General features: G+C 48.1%; 1 pseudogene across 1 annotated transcript; it reads right to left on the bottom strand.

Moving 5' to 3' along the window:
• Nucleotides 1–821: 821 nt before the first annotated feature.
• Nucleotides 822–12,728, bottom strand: LOC310824045 (cone cGMP-specific 3',5'-cyclic phosphodiesterase subunit alpha'-like; annotated as a pseudogene). Its single transcript has 16 exons — nucleotides 12,678–12,728; nucleotides 12,276–12,429; nucleotides 11,650–11,739; nucleotides 11,378–11,448; nucleotides 10,767–10,845; nucleotides 10,332–10,406; nucleotides 10,136–10,204; nucleotides 9,734–9,829; nucleotides 9,627–9,675; nucleotides 9,345–9,494; nucleotides 8,853–8,996; nucleotides 7,986–8,051; nucleotides 1,917–2,038; nucleotides 1,705–1,726; nucleotides 1,342–1,449; nucleotides 822–921 (listed from the first exon to the last, which is right to left on the bottom strand). The product of its transcript is annotated as a cone cGMP-specific 3',5'-cyclic phosphodiesterase subunit alpha'-like (transcript).
• Nucleotides 12,729–22,691: the final 9,963 nt, after the last annotated feature.

A 22,691-nucleotide genomic window follows, 5' to 3' on the forward strand; every position in this document is an offset into this window, starting at 1 on the left:
AAACTATAGGAAGTAGACGGTTAACAGCAGGGTGAATCTATTCACCACTAGCCTAATATATATATCTTTAGGAATCCTATTAGGGTAAGACCCTTTCGGCTGAGGATCTAACCCGTTAGTCGGAGGGCTAGTCCAGGGCTCCTGTAAAGGGCCTATTGCCGGGAGACAATCATGAATTGAAAAAAGCCTACACAGAACTTATTGATCTTCCCTATAGCTCAGCTTACAGGGCTTCATACTGTCAACCGCAAGAGTTTTGAGACACAGTACACACACTGTTCACTCCTCTGCACTGACCTCAGTAGAAGTGAACCCGAAGGAGAGACATGCCTTGTCATATTTCCTGATCTTCGACTTTCTGGCTTTACCTGAAACACTTGGGGGGACGTCTGCCTTTCTTTTAGACACTGACAAGAATTTGTCCATGTTTTTCTCTGAGTGGATAGCTAGGCTAACAATTCATACAAAATAGCATGAGAGTCAGCGGGTCGTTTAAATTGTAACCTAGCAACAGTGACAGTGTTTGTTTACAGCTCTCGTGTGCAACATATTTCAACATATTTCCGCCAGGGCGTTTTTGTACAATCGGCGTTTGGGATTTTTTTCCCACTACAGTATACTTAATTTCTCTCTCCCATCCCATCTCCCTGCGCCCCCCCTGCAGTACTCCCCACACTTTGGGAAACACTGGCTTAGGCAATGGCCTTAGCTCTCGGTGCTAAGACAAGGCAAGGTTGATCATCATGGAAGCGTAGTTCACTGAACAACCTTCACTACACTGGTTATTCCAACTAAATAGAAACAGCTGACCTTAGAAGTTCTTACTTTGTCTGGTACAGATTGTTAGTTCCTCTGTGGTCAATATCATGACAGAATCCAGCAGGTCTCCAGGTCAGAATAGTACTTTTTCAATTTGCCTGTCTATGGGAGAGAAGAAAATGCTGTTACTAACATGTAATCAACATCTTCTGCAAGATGATTTTCACGCGTTATTGTCACAGATACATTAGATTTTTTTAAGATTAATTATTTTTTATGTTTTATTACCTCATTGTATTGATGATTTTAAGATGATGTTTCATTGTCACAGTAACACCTACACATGCACATCAGTGGAGGCTGGTGGAGGTAGAAATCGGAGGACGGGCTCATTGTAATGCATGGAATGGAATGAGGAATGGTGTTTTGATACACACGTGTTTGATACAATTCCTCATTCCATTCCATGCATTACAATGAGCACGTCCTCCAATTTCTACCTCCACCAGCCTCCCCTGATGCACATACACAAAACAGTAGACAGTATGGACAGGGTATAATAATAATAATAATTAGCCGCACCATTAGAAGTGTGAACATGGCCTGGCCCACGTTGAAGCCATGTCTCCAGTTGTGGTAGGTGATGTCATGGTAACCCTTCTGAACAGTGTACATCCATCTCGTCAGAGTCTGAGGGACAAAGGAATCAAGAAATATCAGTGCTGATGTCCTGCATGTTCCGATGACATGTTCCAATGACTTCCGAAACTATACGACCTTCCACATTGTTTTTACATCTCTTCAGTTCTCAGGCCAAGCAAGTTAAGAATCAGTGCACAGACTACAGTACACTTGAGGCAGTGTCACTAAATTCCTGTGTGATGAAAGTCCTTCCATTTCATCCGCTAGCCAGTGCAGACAGAGTCAGGCTATCTGATGTAAGACCCGGCTGTGCATCAGATTACTGCTGTTCACCACATGTAGCATTTATGTAAATTCAGCCATAATTAGAGGATAATATAAACATTACATCTGTACAGTATATACTTTGGTAGATATTGTGGCTCGTCTCACTGTATTCCTGACGAAGACCATATAGTCCAGACATTGCAATAAAGAATACTATAAAGGTATTTTCTTTTACTTTCTCAGCTCACTGTATTTTGAGCTCGAAGAAGCAGCGGATGCCACACTTGATGAGGTCAAACTCAGTGATGTGAAAGTCACTGAAGTGGAATTCCAGCAGATCAACTGCCTTGGCCTCAGGGATGTTGGCTCTCTGCACACAGACACAGACACAACACAGACACACAGACATAGGCACAGGCACAGCCACATACACACAGACACAGGCACATACACACAGACACAGGCACACATACACATAGACATAAACACAGTTAGTGTAGGCTGTGTAGGTTAAACAGGTAGTGTAGGTTTCACCTCAACGTTGGTCCAGGGTCACATGTTTTATAGCTACAGTATATCTACTGTACATTGTGGCGCCCGCCCCGTGCCTAAGCCCATGCGCGAGTGTGGGAAGGTGGTAAATGGAGTGTATATATCGCCTCGCTTTGTCTCTGCTGTTTCTGCTGTCCCTCTCTTGCCCCGTGTTGTCTTTGGCAGGACCATGTATGGAGTTCCTGCGCCCCAAGGGGCCACAGCTGCCACCCGTGGAGATAATCACCGTATGCCCATACATGGAGTTCCTGCTCGTCAAGGCACAGCTGAAGGGCATCAGCAGGAGCAGCAGAGACCGTACAAAAGGAGCCAACGGAGCACCCAGTGGGGGGGGGAGTTGCTATGGTGAACCAAGGAGCAGTTGATGAGAGCGAGAATAAGCCAAGTCACCATTGTCCAGTGTATGACCCCTGACCATAGGAGAGCCCCCTTTGAAGCCCGACCCCGAGAACGTCCGAGAGCCCGCTACGTTGCCAACCTTCGCCTGTCTGACTACCCCGCTGCCGCCCCGACCTGGAACGTAAGAGGACCACCCACCGTGTACCGAACCCCCCTGCTATCTTCACGACACGACGCCTTCTCACCCCCACCCTCTCTCTATCATTTCCCTCTCCCCGCTAACCGAATAAATATCTTTGATTATAATTCTGGTGTGGACCTCTCTGCTTACCCTCTGTTTGGGTCCGTGACGCGCCCGCACACCCCGGCGGCCGTCACATTTGGTGGAGAATGCGGGCATAGCGACCCGGGACCCAAACGCAGTGAACCGCAGAGACACCAGGGGGCCAAGCACCGGGAAACCAGTCCAGACCCCGCCATGGCCACTGGTACGGATTTCCAGGCGCTGATAGCGCAGCTCGTGGACCTCAATGTCAAGCAGCAAGCCCGCCATGAGGAGCTCGTCGCCGGCCTGCTGGCCAAGGGCCAGCACAAGTCCGCCACTCCGGCCCAATTCCTGGTCAAACAAACGGGGGACGACGACGTGGAGGCGTACCTCCAGATGTTCGAGAGGACAGCACAGAGGGAAGGCTGGGCCCCCGATCAATGGACAGGCCTGGTGGCGCCATTTCTGTCAGGCATGGCCCAAAGTTGCTATCAGGACCTCTGCGCGGACGGGCTTGTGCCATACCCAACCTTGAAGACGGAGATCGTCAAGCGGCTCGGCCACACCCTTTTGACCCGGGCCCAACAGCTCCACGAGTGGACCTTCGACCCGGCCGCTGTCCCCCGGGCCCAGATGCACGAACTGACTCGGGTGGCCAACAAGTGGTTGGTATCTGACCCCCCTTCCCTGGGGCCGGTGGAGAGGGTGGTCATGGACCGATACATGAGGGCACTGCCCCACGAGGCCCGGAGGTATGCGTGCCAGAACAACCCCCAGAGCGCCGAGCAGCTGGTATCCCTGGTGGAAGGCTACCAGGCCGCCCAGGGCGTGATGAGGGTGGCTCGGACCCCGAAAAGAATCCCGCCCCTGTTACCGACAAGTCGCCCGGAGGCGACGGCCGACCGGAGACGCTGTTTCTCCTGTGGTGAGGTGGGTCATCTGTCCTGGGCCTGCCCCCACGCCCAGGAGGCGTCCATGCACTCGGCGAGCTACCCCGGACGGCCCTGCGGGCTCCTGACGGCCTGTTGGGCTCAGCCGACGGGAACACCCCCGATCACCCCGGTGCGCATCAACGGGCAGGACGCCACGGCGCTCCTGGACTCGGGTAGCGCGGTGACGCTCGCCCGGCCCCAGTACACCCAACGGCCCTACCTACCCGACACCCTCGCCGTAACCTGTATCCATGGGGAGACCCGGCATTACCCCACTGCCCACGTCCGGCTCCAAACCACCCGGGGCGTCTTCCAGGGGACGGTCGGAGTTGTCCCGGAGCTGCCCGTGGAGGTGCTGATCGGGAGGGACACTCCCCTATTCCAGGAACTGTGGAGCCACATGACCCGAGAAGACCCGGCCCGGGGGGCCCACCGAGGGAAGAGAACCCCACGACCGCCCAAACTGTGCGCCGTGAACGAGGAGGGAGCGGGAGACTCCACGGACCCCATCTCCGAGGGCGCCGGCAGCGCCGCCGCAGAACGGGCCTTCGCGGAGACCCAAGTCGTCGTCACGGACAGCGACTCACCCTCCCCTGACGATGGCGCTGACTTAATGGGGATGTTCCTGGAGGATTCCGACGCCGCCCCACTGCCTGCCCGCCTGAAGGGGAGGTTCGGGACAGCTCAGATGGAGGACCGCAACCTAGCCAGCGTGCTGCAGCAGGTGAGCGTGGTTGATGGGCAGCGGATGGACGGGGTAAGGGACTTGCCAAACCCACATTTTGCCATTAAGAACAGTCTAATGTATCGTATGAACATGACTAACGGGGCCAGACAGGAACAGCTAGTGGTGCCCAAAGCCTATATTCCCTCAGTTCTCCAGATGGCCCACACCCACCTCCTGGGAGCGCACCTGGGGGTAGCGAAAACCCTGGATCGGATTCAGGCACGGTTCTACTGGCCCGGAGTGAAGAAAGCGGTGGAGACTCACTGTCGGCAGTGCCCCGAGTGCCAAATGGTGGCGCCCCGTCCCCATGTACGAAGCCCCTTAATCCCCCTCCCTATTATCTCTGTTCCTTTCAGCCGCATTGCGATGGACCTGGTCGGGCCCCTCCCCAAGAGCAGCAGTGGGTACCAGTACATCTTGGTGATAGTGGACTACGCAACCCGGTACCCCGAGGCCATTCCCCTCCGCACCATGGCCACCAAGGGTATTGCCAAGGAGCTGGTGGTAATGTTCACGCGGGTCGGCATCCCCGACGAGATCTTAACTGACCAGGGCACCCCATTTATGTCCAAGATTATGAAGGATGTGTGTCGACTCCTGCGCATAACGCAAATTCGCACGTCAGTATACAACCCCCAAACAGACGGCTTAGTGGAAAGGTTCAATCAGACACTAAAACAGATGGTAAAAAAGGTGATGGAGTTGGATGGGAGGAATTGGGACCAGCTCCTCCCATTCCTGATGTTTTCCATACGGGAGGTGCCCCAGGCTTCCACGGGGTTCTCACCCTTCGAGCTGCTGTACGGGAGACGGCCCCGCGGACTGCTAGACCTGGCTAAGGAGGCCTGGGAGCGCCAGCCATCCCCCCACCGCACGATGGTCGAGCACGTGGAGGAGCTCCGGGAACGGATGGCCACCCTGTGGCCCCTGGTAAGGGAACACATGGAGGCGGCCCAGACCGCACAGGCCCGAACCTACAACAGGGGGACGCAGCCGAGGGAGTTTGTGACGGGAGACAAGGTCCTTGTCCTGGTACCTACCTCCGAGTGCAAGTTCCTGGCAAAGTGGAACGGGCCGTACGAGGTGATGGAGAAGGTAGGACCAGTCAACTACCGGGTAAGACAGCCGGGAAGGCGGCAGCCCACCAAGATTTATCATGTGAATTTATTAAAGAAATGGGTGGCCCCCGCCGCCATGCTGTCTGTGTCCAACCCCCTCTCCACACAGAAACCCAAGTCGGAGGACGTGCCATTCGGGGAGCAGCTGACCGAACGACAACGACACGACCTGACCGAGGTGGTCGCCAGGCACCGCGACGTCTTCTCCTCCACCGCCGGAGGCACCACCCTGATCACCCACCCCATCATAACAACCCCAGGGAAAACGGTAAAACTCAGGCCCTACCGTATCCCCGAGGCCCGAAGGACGGCCATAAACCAGGAGGTGCAGGCGATGCTGGAGGCTGGCATCATAGAGCGGTCGCGGAGCGCCTGGAGCAGCCCCATCGTGCTGGTGCCCAAGCCCGACGGGAGCATTCGGTTCTGTAATGACTTTCGCCAGCTCAACGCGATCTCACAGTTTGATGCCTACCCAATGCCATGGGTCGACGAGCTGATCGAGAGGCTGGGCAGGGCCCGGTACATCACCACCCTGGACCTCACTAAAGGGTATTGGCAGGTGCCCTCACACCTGAGGCAAGAGAGAAAACGGCGTTCTCCACCCCGGACGGACTATTTCAGTTCGTGCAGCTACCGTTCGGGCTTCACGGGGCGCCGGCCACGTTCCAGAGGCTCATGGATCACGTGCTCCGTCCCCACCGCGAATATGCGGCCGCCTACATCGACGACATCATCATCCACGGAGAGGAGTGGGGGGCCCACCTGAAACAGATGGAGGCTGTGCTGCAAGCCCTACGAGAGGCGGGGCTCACCGCAAACCCAGCCAAGTGTCGGCTCGGCCTCCAAGAAGCAAACTACCTGGGGTTCACGATCGGGAGAGGGTGTGTCAAGCCCCAGGTAGGGAAAGTCGAGGCGATCCGCGGGTGGCCCCGCCCCCAGACAAAGAAACAGGTACGGGTTTTCGTAGGGCTTGCCAGCTATTATCGGCGCTTTGTTCCCCACTTCTCTTCCCTGGCAGGACCCCTCACCGACCTCACCCGCGCGCGCATGCCGGATCGGGTCAAATGGACGCCGGAGGCGGAACAGGCGTTCGCAGGGCTGAAGGAGGCACTCTGCACGGACCCAGTGTTGGTGACCCCGGACTTCCAACAACCGTTAGTGGTACAGACGGACGCATCGGAGACCGGGGTGGGTGCCGTCCTTTCCCAGCTAAGAGAAGGCGAGGAACATCCCATCATGTATATCAGCCGTAAATTGTTCCCAAGAGAGAAAAATTACTCAACTATAGAGAAAGAATGCCTGGCCATTAAATGGGCACTGGAGTCCCTCCGGTATTACCTACTGGGGCGGCAGTTCACCCTGGTCACCGATCACGCACCACTGGTCTGGATGGCGAGGAACAGAGACAGCAACGCCCGGGTCACCCGCTGGTTCCTCTCCCTTCAGCCCTACTCCTTCGACGTGGTCCACCGAGCCGGGGCCGCGCATGGGAACGCCGACGCCCTCTCACGGCGGGACGCACTAGGAGGCTGGGCCGCCCCTCCCGTGAGGTCGGAGCTCAGGAGGGGGATATGTGGCGCCCGCCCCGTGCCTAAGCCCATGCGCGAGTGTGGGAAGGTGGTAAATGGAGTGTATATATCGCCTCGCTTTGTCTCTGCTGTTTCTGCTGTCCCTCTCTTGCCCCGTGTTGTCTTTGGCAGGACCATGTATGGAGTTCCTGCGCCCCAAGGGGCCACAGCTGCCACCCGTGGAGATAATCACCGTATGCCCATACATGGAGTTCCTGCTCGTCAAGGCACAGCTGAAGGGCATCAGCAGGAGCAGCAGAGACCGTACAAAAGGAGCCAACGGAGCACCCAGTGGGGGGGAGTTGCTATGGTGAACCAAGGAGCAGTTGATGAGAGAGCGAGAATAAGCCAAGTCTCCAGTGTATGACCCCTGACCATAGGAGAGCCCCCTTTGAAGCCCGACCCCGAGAACGTCCGAGAGCCCGCTACGTTGCCAACCTTCGCCTGTCTGACTACCCCGCTGCCGCCCCGACCTGGAACGTAAGAGGACCACCCACTGTGTACCGAACCCCCCTGCTATCTTCACGACACGACGCCTTCTCACCCCCACCCTCTCTCTATCATTTCCCTCTCCCCGCTAACCGAATAAATATCTTTGATTATAATTCTGGTGTGGACCTCTCTGCTTACCCTGTGTTTGGGTCCGTGACGCGCCCGCACACCCCGGCGGCCGTCACAACATGTATATCTGTCTTTAGCTCTATTGATACATCCATATACAGTATCTGCATATTTTCACATTGCATTGCCATTTAAGTTTATCACTTAAAAGGGTATCACCCATGTTGTGGTGTCACCATAGTATGGGAGTCTTACCAGAAGCTTTAACATCTCCTTCTGGTCGCAGTCCTCAGGTGCATTTTGCAGCTTCTCCTGAGTGTTCTGCCGGAAAAAGAGTTTAAAAGACACTCAAAATAACTCTTTCAACACATCTGTCTATATATACCAACAGTTCATACATACTGTGTACCTCTTTGCATTGTGTATACACTCACTGAACTTTATTAGGAACACCTGTACACCATCTCATGGTGGAGGTGGTGTAATGGTATGGGGAATGTTTTCTTGGCACACTTTGGGCCCGTTAATACCAATCAATCATCGTTTGAATGCCACAGCCTATTTGAGTATTGTTGCTGACCATGTGCATCCCTTCATGGCCACAATTTACCCATCTTCTAATGGCTACTTCCAGCATGACAATGCACCATGTCACAAAGCAAAAGTCGTCTCAAACTGGTTTCATGAACATGACAATGAGTTCAGTGTTCTTCAGTGGCCTTCCCAGTCACCGGATCTGAAGCCATTAGAACACCTTTGGGATGTGGTAGAACGGGAAATTCACAGCTTGAAAGTGCACCTGAAAAATCTGCAGGAATTGCGTGATGCAATCATGTCATCATGGCCCAGAATCTCAAAGGAATGTTTCCAACATCTTGTGGAAACAATGCCACAGAGAATTGAGGCTGTTTTGAGAGCAAAGGGAGGCTCTACCCAGTATTAGCATAGTGTTTCTAATAAAGTATATTGTGATGATTATTGTACTGTAACTATGTGAGGATGCTTGTGATGCTGCCTCTCGGCCAGGGCTCCCTCAAAACACATTTCTATCTCCATGTGACTGATTAGATAAATGAATAAGAAAGGTCAGGAAATGTGTAAAGGTGGTGGGTGTAGACTCACCAGAATGCTCTGGATGTCAGTGGGCATGGTCGTGAACTGGTACATGAGCATCTCCTGGGCGATGTCCTTCCTGTTTTCCATCTTGTTCAGCTTGTCGTAGGTGTCACAGGCCAGCGTGGACCAGCCCAGGAACTGTGTCAGGGCCTGGAAAAACACAAACAAAAGAGTTAAAGGGCCTTTACACACAACAGGGTAGAACCAAACCGTACTGTCTTTCCTCTCAAATTATAATTTCTAGCACTGTTACAGCAACTATGGTGGATTCAGAAACCAGGCCAGTATGGCTCAGCTCGGTGTAGCTCTGTAGTGTAATAATCTGTAAAGTATAATGTGTACTGTACCTACTCTATTTCTTGTGGAAGAATAAGGACAGTTGGAGGTGGAATAAATGTAAAATACTTGACTTGAAATTCTCTGAAACAGTTCTTGAAGAAACTGTAGTAAGTAGTAATAATTGAGGCAGTGGTCAGAGGCAAAATTTCTTTTACATACCTCAGTGATTTGTTCATCGTTCTCGTCGAATGGTCTGCCATCTGTCCTGTTGAAAAAAGTGGTGATGCCAACGATTTCTTCCTTATTGTTGACAATGGGGAGAGACAGGACGTTCTTCATCATCCAACCGGTCTCATCCACTGGCCCTTTCTTCGAGAGACATTCCAACAAACATCAAGATGATTAGACCCACTCATTTATAACTGAAAGACATCCTCGCAGACTTAGTTACTGAACTTGTGTGAATGCTTTGCTATCAAAAAGGCAATATCATAATTTCACCTGAAATGAAAAGTATTCATCTGCAAGTCTATGAGGGACAAAAAAAAGTCTGCATAAAACACGAGTCATGAGTGACTCTTGCTTTTTTGACACACACACACACACACACACAGAGGAAAGAAAGAGAGGAACTTACCATGCCATTCTCAGCCACATATGTTAGGAGACCACTGACCAGGGCCCAGTGATCAGCAGGAGGACCCCTGTGAGGAGAGAGAGGAGAGGGTTAGTTATTGTGGAAACACCTCTTACCAGCGCCTGTACTCTGCTGTCTACCTATCTGTTTTGCAGAGGTATTTGGTTGGATTTTAATTGATCCTACAAGTATTTTTGATTGCAATGTGTTCCTGGCAGCATCTAGAAATGATGTCCCCATTTATTTTAACATTTGAGTCATTTAGCAGACGCTCTTATCCAGAGTGACTTACAATAAGTACATTTGTCTAAATTAAGTGAATCAACTATACATCACAGTGATCGCAAGTAAAATGTTCTATAAGAACACTCACAGGATGTCCTCCTCTGGTCTCCTCTTTCCCTTCCAACAGATAATCAATGATCTTGTAGAAGTTCACGTCCTAAACAGGGATGGGAAACACATTGAAAAAGTTGCCTTTCTCAACCTACAATACTGGTGGTCTTTGAAATAATGTGTGTACTGTGTTATTAAGACATTGACATAAAGAAAAGCAGTGGTGTGCGTACCCTGTCGTCATGTGTCTTTGGCCCCTTGTACGGCTCCTGAACTCCCAGTTTGATTGGCCACTCGTCATAGAATTCCTGTGGTAAAAAGTCTCAGACTCACACTCACAAAACACTGCCATACTTCACAAAACATAATGTCCATAATTCTGTTGAATTAATCATTCTGTCCTACTGTATGTAGGAATGTATCAGTGAAATGTATTGTCTGTATGTGTTGTGATGGAGTACACATTTGTGCACTTTTCATTGAAATGTCCTTGGTAAGTTGGTAACTTCTCTTTAGAGTTTAACTGAGTACAGTTTTTTAAAAGGCAGTTAGCACTACCGCATATAGGTCTACTGGATGTGAAATCTGCATACAATAAGCCTAAAGATTTCTGAATATTGTGTGTTAAGTAGGGTATACTTTCGAAAACATTTAGAAAGTATACCCACCTTTTCTTTAGTCATGTCCAGGAGGCCTACAGAGTATCTCTCACACTTGAAGTAAGTCCTCACTGTGTAACGTCCCGTCCTGTGCGTTAGTGTTGTTTGTCTTTGTTTTTGTTATTCTTTTAATTCCTGTGTTACTCATATTGTTTTTCGTTTCTGTCACTTTGTTATCTGCTCTTGTGTATTTTCCCGCTTGTGTAATTGTCTACCCCGCCTTGGTTGATTTCACCTGTTCCTCATCATCATTCCCTGTGTATTTAGTCTGTGTGTTTCCCCTGTCTCATTGCTAGTTCGTCTTTGTACCCTGAGTCAAGCGTTCCAGCGATCTTTTCTAGTGTTTTGTATTCCTGACTTTTTGATCTTTGATATTATTCCGACTTTGCCTTTTGCCTGCCCCTTTTTGGATTATCTGCCTGTATTTTTTTAACTGCCTACCCGTGTACCGAACCCAACTTTGCCTACTCCCTTTCTGGATTATCTGTCTCCCCACTATTGTCTACCTGTGTACCGAACTCTTTGCTGAATTAAAAGGATTACTCTTTTGGATTAATCTTTTGTCCTGAGTTGTGCGATTGAGTCCTTTGCCTTGGTCTACTTCATTTTACACTGTCTACAAAGCTTTATGGAACTGTCTCTCAATATCCGTCAGCTCCTCAAAGACTTTGCTGGCCGACCACAGCAAGACCTAGGATGGAGAAGGGCTGGAAATCATGACTGAGGGCTTTAGTTTTCTTTTGGTCACAGTTTTGTTCATTTTACAAAGCATCATGACTGGGGTTCATCATTGAGAGGTAAATATTTGTATTGTGTTGAACGTTCAGGGTTGACAAGAGGGTTACATCTGACACCTGACACAAGAAGAGATGTCTTTGCTTCATCCCTTTACCTGACTTCTTCTGGACTCCACATCCCACATGTACGTAGAATGGGCCTGCAGTGCAAGCACACTGGCAAAGTTCAAATACTTATTGAAGAGATATGAAAAAAGAAACCAGTGGTTATAATGTAATATTCACTTGCTGATTGCTGATAAACTGCTCATGTCAATGCAATTACGTTATATATAAAAGAATGACAGACAGGTAAACATTAAATCAATATTGAGGGCAAATGTGTCAATGATTATGCAAGACCTCATTGCAACTGGGACCACAGAGTCTGTCTAAAAAGCCTATAGAGTGAGAGGGAAATCCTGGCTTATGAGCCATAAGAGTCCCAGTTATTGTCTCCAGTTTGGCCCTTCACTTATTGGGTCAGGGACCGGAAGCTAATGAACATGAGATGAGACCATACTGGGTCTGTTCCATACAGCAGATTTTACTATGTTAGAACCAGTGCAAAGTGTTGTGTCCAGAGGGGAATAAAAGTGTTTTGGCTTGAGATCTGAATAGCGCATTATCTTAACTTTTATTTCACCTTTAAGTATCCCTTTCATAATCATCTCCTATTGAACAGGTGCAAACTTTGCAACCGCAAAAGTGTTTGGTCCAAAGTCCAAAGTCTCCCACTCACATTCTCATCGCTCTTTGAGAACTCTTCGGCCACCTTGTTTGTTCAGTGCCATGACCACGCCTATGGGCTCTTTATTACACAACATGGGGGTGGTGAGCATGCTCTTGGTGGTGTATTTGGTCTGCTTGTCCACAAAATCACTGAATTTAGAGTTCTGAAGATGGTAACAAAAAACACAAAGATGATTATTAGAATGAGAAACTACAAAAAGTTAACAACAAAAGACAATGTTTTGGTAACAGTAACAATACAGTACATCTAACTTGATGACTTATGAAATCTGCATCAGATTTACCATGGTTAAACAGCACACATCAGCAGTGAACGAACACTTTGACCTTGGGTACCTCCACTGCACCTCAGTCAGTTTTCTCTGGGCTGTGTCGACCTGCTCCCTCTGACCTCCAGCTCTGTCTTGGCAGTCAGTAACAGTTTATCATAGTGCTCCTGCATCTGGACTGACCTTCTCTCTAGGGGCAGGGTTCAGGGTGAGAGTCTCTCCAACTGTATCTAGCAAACACCACCCAACACCCCATGTTTAGTCTACACTCTCTGTTATTATGCAGTTATGAAGGGTTTTTGCAAATGCTGAACAAAGGGTTGGTAAGACCAGTCACAGCCAGCCCACTGCCCACTAAAGGGACTTTGACCGCTAAAAACCCTTGTTTTGAGTGTCCCCTGCCCACAGCCCTGTCTCACCATCTGAATCGGCTTCACTGTGCTGCTGCGTGAGAGCCTGCTTGGCCTGGTTCAGCTGCTGCTCCAGCCCAAATACCCGGGCCAGAACCACCTTCACGTAGCCCACTCTCTGCTAGTCGTACGCCAGCCACAGTTCTTCTCCAGCATCTTAAAGACACACACAGAGGCTTGAGATACGCACAATAGAAAGATGTTTTGAACACACATATGCACATAAACGCATGCACACGCATGCGCGCACGCACGCACACAGCCAAACAGGTTCTTGTCTGAATGCAGGGTGCTCCAGGGTGTAATCACCTCATTTAGGACTAGTTTAAGATCACAAAGGAGTGGCCTGATTTAGAAATAGAGGAAAAGAGTTTAGATTGGAGGAAACTCTTTCAGCTCTAGTGGATCACTGCAGCAGTGCTGGAGGACATTTGATGGGCAGCTCTACGAGACAACAGACAACCACTCAAAACATCAATCAGCATCATCATTTCAGATTATATATTTGTGCCTATGAGAATAAAAGGCATCCAGAAGAGAAACCAACACCAATCAACCCGTTTTTTTAAAATGGTTTGGTAGTTGGTACAGTTTTCAATCAATGATTGTCAATGAGACATCCAGCGTTTACCAATGACAAACTGTTGGATGATTGCTCTCATGTTCAGTGACCAAAACAGCTGAATACTGAATAGGTAGTGCACCAACAGGCCAGGCTATGAGAGATCTGTCCTCAAGTTCAGGAAAAACATTCTCCTTGCAACAGTCTCTTACTAGTTCACATGGGTGTCTCTAGTGCATATTTAATGTCTAAAATGTCCTATCTTCCGCCCTAGACTAAAGACCCATCTCTTCAGGCTACATATTAACTGTCCCTCCTAAAGACCTCTTCATCCCCACTACCCCCCTGTACAGTTTCTCTACTGTAAAAAAATAAAATAAAGTAATTCTTTATTCCTCTAGCATTGTGACTGCCAATGGCCCCTGGTCCTAGCAGAGATTTGGTTTTCTTATGATGACTGACATAGAGATGATTCACTTACTGAAACAAATGTACTTGTTGTAAGTCGCTTTGGATAAAGGCGTCTGCTAAAGTAAATGTAATGTACAGTACCAGTCAAAAGTTTGGACACACCTTGCCAAGAGTGTGCAAAGCTGTCGTCAAAGCAAAAGGTGGCTACTTTGAAGAATCTAAAATATAGATTAGATTAGATTAGATTAGATTAGATTAGATTCAACTTTATTGTCATTGTGCAGAGTCAGAGTCAGAGTCAAGTACAGAGACAACGAAATGCAGTTAGCGTCTAACCAGAAGTGCAAAATAGCAGAAAGTGCAATGAACAGTATTTACAGGTAGTGCAATATATGATCAGTAAGTAGTGCAGTATAATATAAGCAGTGCAGTATAGCAGTATATGAGTAGCAGTAGCATTATAGCAGAATAAATAAGTTACAGTATGAGCAGTGTAGCAGCATATGAGCTGTATGGGTAATGCAGTCTAGCAGTATATATGTATTAACAGTAACATGAGGTAGATAGCAGAATAAATATAAATATGGAATGCCGTATAAACAGTATAAACAGGTATGTACAGTATGTGCAGTAGTATTAAAGAAAATATAAGGATATGTGCATTATGTGCATTATGAACAGTATGAACAGTATGGACAGGTATGTACAGAAGAGCAGTGGTATTGAGTAAGGGCAGGGGAGGGGAGTAATAGTGCAATTGTCCGGGTGGGGGGGGGGGTGGGGGTTGCAAGGGTTGGTAGGTTGTCAGGTCGGTGCAGTGTTCAAGTTCAGTAGGGTGACAGCCGCAGGGAAGAAGCTGCCTCTGAACCTACTGGTTCGGGTGCGGAGAGACCTGTAGCGCCTCCCGGAGGGGAGTGGGGTGAAAAGTCTATGGTTGGGGTGAGAAATGTCCTTGACGATGCTGCGTGCCTTACGCAAGCATCGTTTGCCCTGGACAGCCTCGATGGAGGGGAGTGAGGAACCGGTGATGCGTTGGGCAGTTTTCACCACCCTCTGCAGTGCTTTCCGGTCCGATGCCGAGCAGTTGCCATACCATACTGTGACACAGTTGGTAAGGATACTCTCGATGGTGCAGCGGTAGAAGTTCACCAGGATCTGAGGAGACAGGTGGACCTTCTTTAGTCTCCTCAGGAAGAAGAGACGCTGGTGAGCCTTCTTTATCAGGGTGGAGGTGTTGAGGGTCCAACATGTTGAGGGGTAAAACATATTCTGGTTTGTTTAACACTTTTCTGTTTACTACTGTGGCGCCCGCCCCGTGCCTAAGCCCATGCGCGTGTGGGACGGTGGTAAATGGAGTATATATCTCGCCTCGCTTTGTCTCTGCTGTTTCTGCTGTCCCTCTCTTGCCCCGTGTTGTCTTTGGCAGGACCATGTATGGAGTTCCTGCGCCCCAAGGGGCCACAGCTGCAACCCGTGGAGATAATCACCGTATGCCCATACATGGAGTTCCTGATAATCAAGGCACAGCTGAAGGGCATCAGCAGGAGCAGCAGAGACCGTACAAAAGGAGCCAACGGAGCACCCAGTGGAGAGGAGTTGCTATGGCGAACCACGGAGCAGTTGATGAGAGAAAGAGTAAGCCAAGTCACCGTTGTCCTGTGTTTGATCCCTGACCATAGGAGAGCCCCCTTTGAAGCCCGACCCCGAGAACGACTGAGAGCCCGCTACGTTGCCAACCTTCGCCTGTCTGACTACCCCGCTGCCGCCCCGACCTGGAACGTAAGAGGACCACCCACCGTGTACCGAACCCCCTGCTATCTTCCCGACGACGGATCTCCTGCGAGGCCCTTGAACGACACGACGCCTTCTCACCCCCACCCTCTCTCTATCATTTCCCTCTCCCCGCTAATCGAATAAATATTGTTGACTGTAATTCTGGTGTGGACCTCTCTGATTACACTGTGTTTGGGTCCGTGACGCGCCCGCACACCCCGGCGGTCGTCACACTACATAATTCCATATGTGTTCCTTCATAGTTTTGATGACTTCAATATCAATCTACAATGTAGAAAATAATAAAAAATAAAGAAAAACCATTGAATGAGAAGGTGTGTCCAAACTTTTGACTGGTACTGTAAATGCTGCCATCTAGTGTGCAGCCCAGCATCACTCTCCAGCTCTTGGTACTTAGCAGACATTGCTACCAGCTTGTCCTTGACGTCCTCAGTCTTGACTTGGAGTGACTGGAAGAGTCTCTCTCTGCTCTGCCTCCCTGAGGTAATGCTCTATCTGGGCCTGGAGACTCGTCACAGTCTTCCCTCTGCCTGCACGAAGCTGCTGTCTCAGGGAAGCTATCTCCTGGTCCCTCTCCATCAGCTCCTGCGAGCTCTTCTCCCGCAGAGTCTCAAGTGACAGGATTCTCTGAGGAAATAACAAATAACAGGAACTACTCGAAAATAGTTTTTCTTACAGGGTTTTTTACAGGCTTCATCTAAGCCTTGTGTGGCGCTACTTTATTTTTGTACATTTTTCGCGAGTACACAATAAGAAAATAGACAATTAGTCATGTAGGGGACAAAAATATTTTTCACATCCCTAACGTTAATAACACAGTAGGAGTAGGTGACGTAGTTGATGCAGTTTTCACCAAAGTTCCTACTGACACGAACAGCCTAAAACTAGATATCTGCATACATGACAAAACATCGAGAACATACAACTTACCTCTAATAAGAGCTTGCTATTTTCAGATTCAGAATCAGGCTCTCCTTTCTGATGAGCCAGTTCATCCAGTGACTATTTCAATGTTAGTTTTTGAGCAACAGCACAACCTTCCACCCATCATGTTGTTCTTTTTGGATGCCATAGATCTTATCAGCCAGCTGTCAACTGTCACCTGAATGGGAAGTGGGAAGATTCCATATTTCAAATGTATCTTCTCCTGTCAAAGCTATTTGAAGAAGATTTTGGCTGAATTATCTATGGTTATGTACAGTAGTTTGAATAATAGAGAGATAACAACTTAGCTGGCGAGCTCACACACACACACACACACACCCACACAGGGGTCACAGCTGCTGGTAAGCAACTACGAACTAGCTATCTGCCTGCGACAGATAAACAGATGCATTGGGGAAACTTACGGAAAAGTGGCTTGTCACAATCTGTCGTCACAATTTACGTCACAATGTAAGACGTCAAAATTTGGGTACCAAATCAAAGATTAGAAATCTACTCTGCATATTTCTCCCCATCACCACTTTGTGGCGCCAGAATATTCATGTTAAAAAAATTATGCTAGTTATATCAGTCATAACTATTGTAGGATTAGCATTATAGCCAAGTGTACAAATAGTCACTTATAGCCACAACAATGTTGCCGAATTGACCAAGAAGTGAGTGCACTTAAGTAGCCTAGTTTATTACTTATGCAAGGTAGTTTTCATTTCAAAGAACAAGCCATAATGACAGATTTTCTCTTGATGTCATGGCAGGAGGGTGGAAATGCTGAGTAGCCACTCTCCCCACCCCAACTCTCCGAGTGTTTCCTCTTTTCGCAGTTACCACTGGTGTTGATCAGGTGATGATACACTGGCTGGAGTATGCTGTGAATCTCACAGGAGTAAAAGGGACACACCATTTCTACAAAAATGTTGCGGGTCGCTAAAGGCATCCCTAAAAAGAAATTTGGGAGCCCAGATCCAATAACAGCGGTAGTGTTTAAAGGTTTTCTGTATGTTGCTCAGTGGGATTATAGTAACTCTAGAACATCTGGATAAACGTTTTGGTAAGCAGATTAGCCCAGGCATACTGTAAAGATCATATTTACTGTACCAACCACCCTCAATATCTTTTATTGCCACTGCATCAATCTACTATTCTATCAATCTCACACCCTTTCTTGTTTGCACAAAGTCCACTAACATAATAGGTAACAGTCAAACTTATTTGAAGCCCAGGTGAATTTAGTCCATTCATTTAGACCTTAAACACAGGCTTACAGCATGTTTAATAAATACTTTGCATACTTCTTTGTTATTTCAAGTTTACATTGGCTACTGAGGGTGAACAAGGGTACTGTGCATTTAATTCCCAATCCTCAATTTGCCTACTAGGGGTATGATTCATACTGCTGCCTCTATTGTTTTATACAGAGGGAAAACACATTTCCTTATAAGGGGCTGGAATGACCCATTCTCCCTCTATCATGAACAGCAATGCAGCTGCCAGCTGCAGAGTTATTCCTCTTTTTACATTTACATTTTACATTTTTGACATTTACCACGTTGTTCTTTCAGTCAACCGCTTTATAGTTTCAAATAGGTTACCTCCCTCCTATGCAAATCATTCATACTTCCCAGCTGGGAAGCACAGCCTGGTTTCCCCTCCCATTCCTAAAGATCTCACGTTACCTGACCTACCAATCGCAGTGTTTATTAGGGTTTTAATAAATCTTCACACTCTCTCTCCCTTATCCTATTTTTCTCACAGAATAAGTGTATCTTGTTTCCATATTCTGCTGTCAGCTTGTTTGTCCTGTCCACTTGGAATGTTCACAACTGGTCAAATTTATATCCGCTTCTCTTTTCTGTTTACCATATCCTGCTTTCCCATGCCCTGGTCATCTGTTTTCTCCAACCTTTGCTCCCTCCTGTAACCTTTAAAACATCTCCACTACTTTCCCCTCACAAATCAACCACTGGCCATCCTGGTCTTAATTCTCTCTCTACCTTTCCTTTGTGGAATTAGGAATCTTTATTTTCTATAGAAATTTACCATACTACCAGGAGCCAGTGAAGGGTGCGAAGGAGGGGAGTGACACAGGAGAACTTGGGGAGATTGAACACCAGACAAAGACTGTTTATTGGCCATGCAATCAATTCTTATCAATTGTTGGAATGTGGTAAAATCTCGCGGGCCTCGGAGGGCCTCCGTGACAGCAAGGAGAGCAGACTCAGTAGAGTGCCCAGCCTTAAAGCCGGATTGGTGAGGGTCAAGGAGGTTGTTCTGAAGGAGATAGTGAGACAGTTGGTTAGAGACAGCATGTTCAAGGGTTTTAGATAAGAAGAAGAGAAGGTCTGTAGTTATGGACAGCAGATGGGTCGAGGGTTGGTTTCTTGAGAAGGGGCTTAACTCTGGCTGTCTTGAAGGCAGCTGGGACAGATCCTGTGGATAGAGAGGAATTGATTATGGTGGTACGGAAAGGAAGGAGGTCTTTGGAAATAGATTAGAGAAGAGGGGATGGGATAGGATTGAGAGGGCAGGTGGTTGCCGCTTGGATGTGACCAGTTTTAGAATATCATCAGGGGAGAGGGAGGAAACTATTTTCAAAGTATGTGACAAAGTCACCTGCAGACAGGGAGGAGCGAGGAGGGGAAGGAGGTGGGTTGAGGAGTGAGGAAAATGTGGAGAACAGTTTTCTTGGGTCAGAGGCAGAGGATTGAATTTTGGAATGGTAGTAAGAAGCTTTAGCAGCTGATGCAGAGGAGGTGTAGTTGAGGAGGAGAGAGAGATAAGGTTTTAGGTCATCAGGGAGGCCGGTTATTCTCCATTTCCTTTCAGCTGCCCGGAGCCCTATTCTACAAGCTTGCAGGGTTTCAGACAGCGAAGGAGCACGTGGAGAGTATCATGCTGGCCTTGAGGTCAGTGGACAGAGAGAGTCGAAGGATGAGGAAAGAGTGGACAGGAGGGTGGAGGTGCATCAGTGGATAGAAGGGAGAAGGATTCAACAGAGGTAAGGAGGATAAGACAGAGGAAGAGAGAGGTGAGGGAGAGGGTACGCAGGTTGCGACGAGAGGATACAGTGTGGGTAGAGTCTGACTGGGAGGGGGTGGATTTGAGGGGAAGGGAGAAGGATACAAAATGATGATCAGAAACTGGGAATGGGGTAACAGTAAAGTTGCTTCCTTGATAATGTGGCGGGGTGGTACTCATAACATTACTGGTTTCAGAAAGTTGTTTCGACAACGCCACTCTCACATATGAGAGACCCTCTAGTGGGCGCACTATACTTAAGGCTGGGTTCCCTACACACGTCCTGTTCAATTCAATGAACTACAGCAGAGGCAGTGGTATCAGAAAAGTAGATATACAAAGTTTATTCAAGTACAACATTAAAAGACATACAAATGGATATCCTAGTAGCAGCTTCACTAATAATTTACATGTTCATATAAAAACAGCTTAACAAGAAAAATAATAAACACTAAGGGCAGGGGCGGGGTGTGATTGTGGGCCTGTATAGAATTGGGGCCTTGACCTAGAATGGCATGGTTTGGTGAGCTCTTAACCTGAAGGGCATGCTATAGCACACGTGCCTTAGATGACACCACACTTGTGTAAAGATTAGATAGACACACTTAATACTGTGTAGCAGTAGTGCTCAACTACGTACTAACAACATCTAGCATCAGCGCGAGTACCACGCATGCTTAAACCCCAATGCATACTGGGAACTGGAGTCCTATAATGTTATTAACACATGACACCACAGATGGAACGCTCAGCAGCAACAATCGCCTCCTGCACTGCTAGCATAGTACAAGCCCGTTAGCAAACACTACCTTGAATTATCGCGGGGCCTGATAATGGAAGTGGCACGTTCACAATGGGCTGCCTAAAAGCTCCTGGGTCCTAAGGCTACAATAATAAGGAGGAAGACTGACTGTGACAAGTTCCCTATAAGCAACTTTATATTTGAACTCATCAACACTGACCCATTTCCCTCCCAGACTAGCTCAATCAGCAATAATAACCAACTTTACACAGCCTACACTCAGTCATGCCACACACTCATAGTACTCTGAACTGTGTGTGGATAGCAGGTTCTCTTCCAAAAGACATAGGCCTACACAATGTGAAATGAAAGGGCAACAAATATATAACCATATTATGGTCATAAAACATTCAACTGCTATTTTACACTGGGCATACTGCAGATTGTGCATCTTTCATTTGTCCATAGCTGTAAAATCTTCTGTGTCTTCAGGATTGGTTGAGTAGAATTTCTTTTGTATTTGAGTTAAGTGTGATTTGGTAGTGATTTTGTCTGTTTTTGGTTAAAGAAGTCGGATTTGAAGGTCTTGACTGGTAGTTTGTGTGCTAATTACTGTCTGTATGACTGCTGATAGGTGGGAGGGGCTTACACCTCTGCGAGGCAATCAGCAATTAGTGAAATACACGTTTAAGCCTCTGACGTCATCTTCTGTAGTGTCAGCCTCATTTTCATCTTCTTAGCCTTTGCGCATGAAGACAAGGAGTCTTCATGTGAGTCAGAGATTCGGGCGCACAAAGACAAGGGAGTCTATCTGTGGGAGTCAGAGATCTGGGCACACAAAGACTCATAAGGCAGGCAATCCTGAAATCCATCCCCTCCCATTCAAACTTTACCCATACTGTTACTACCCACCACAACCTGCGGACCCTCTCTCCCACCTCTCTCTCTTCCTCTGTTCTATCATCCCTACCCTTGATTGAATCCTTCTCCCTTCTGTCTACTGATGCTGCCCCCTCCATCCTCATAACCACTCTCTCCTCATCTTTTGACTCTCTCTGTCCACTCTCCTCTAGGCCAGCAAGATCCTCTCCTCCCGCACCATGGCTGCCTGAATCCCTGCAAGCTAGTAGTGGTCCTCTGTGGCTCAGTTGGTAGAGCATGGCGCTAACAACGCTTAGGGTGTGGGTTTGTTTCCCGCTGGGACCATATATACTGAAAAATGCATGCACTCACCGCAATGTAAGTCGCTTTGGATAAAAGTGTCAGCTAAATGGCATGTAGAACAGGCTTTCGAGCAGCTGAGAGAAATTGGAGGAAAACTGAACATCCTGATGACCTAGCCTCTTATCACTTTCTCCTCCTGAATTTCTCCTCTGTGTCTGCTGCCAAAGCTTCGTTCTACCATTCTAATTCAATTGTCTGCCTCTGACCCAAGGAAACTGTTTGCCGCATTCTCCTCACTCCTCAACCCATCTTTCCCTTCCCCTCCCCCTTCCTCATCCCTCTCTGCAGATGACTTTGTCACCTACTTTGTAAAGATGGTTGATGATACTAGCAGCTATTTCATTCAATCTCTTGCTATCACTACTACCACGAGTAGATTTGGCTGTGGTTTATCATCTCTTTCCCCTCTCTCCCCTGATGATGTCCTAAAATGTGTCATACAATTGGGCAACCACCTGCCCTCTTGATCCCATCCCCTCACCCCTTCTCCAATCCATCTCGAACGACATCCTTCCTTTTCTTACCACCCTCATCAATTCTTCCCTGACCACTGGCTCTGTCCCAGCTGCCTTTAAGACAGCCAGAGTCAAATCTCTTGTCAAGAAGCCATCACTTGACATCCCTTCTTTCATTCTTATCTACAACTCTTGAACGTGCTGTTTGTAACCAAGTCTTGCATTATCTCTTTCAGAACAATTTCCTTGACCCACATCAATCCAGCTTCAAGGCTGCTCACTCTACCGAGGCTGCTGCATTTGACACAGTAAACCACCAGATCCTTCTCGCCACCCTCTCAGAGCTGGGCAGCTCAGGCTCTGCACTCTCCTGGTTTGTATCCTACCTGGCTGAACAATCTTCTTGACCCACATCAATCCAGCTTCAAGGCTGCTCACTCTACTGAGACTGCTCTCCTTGCTGTCACAGAGGCCCTCCACACTGCCAGAGCTTCATCCCTCCCCTCTGTTCTCATTCTTCTGGACTTATCTGCTGCGTTTGAAACAGTAAACCACCAGATCCTTCTCTCCACCTTCTC

This window comes from Argentina silus, assembly GCF_951799395.1.
Source record: "Argentina silus genome assembly, chromosome: Y".
NCBI lineage: Eukaryota > Metazoa > Chordata > Actinopteri > Argentiniformes > Argentinidae > Argentina > Argentina silus.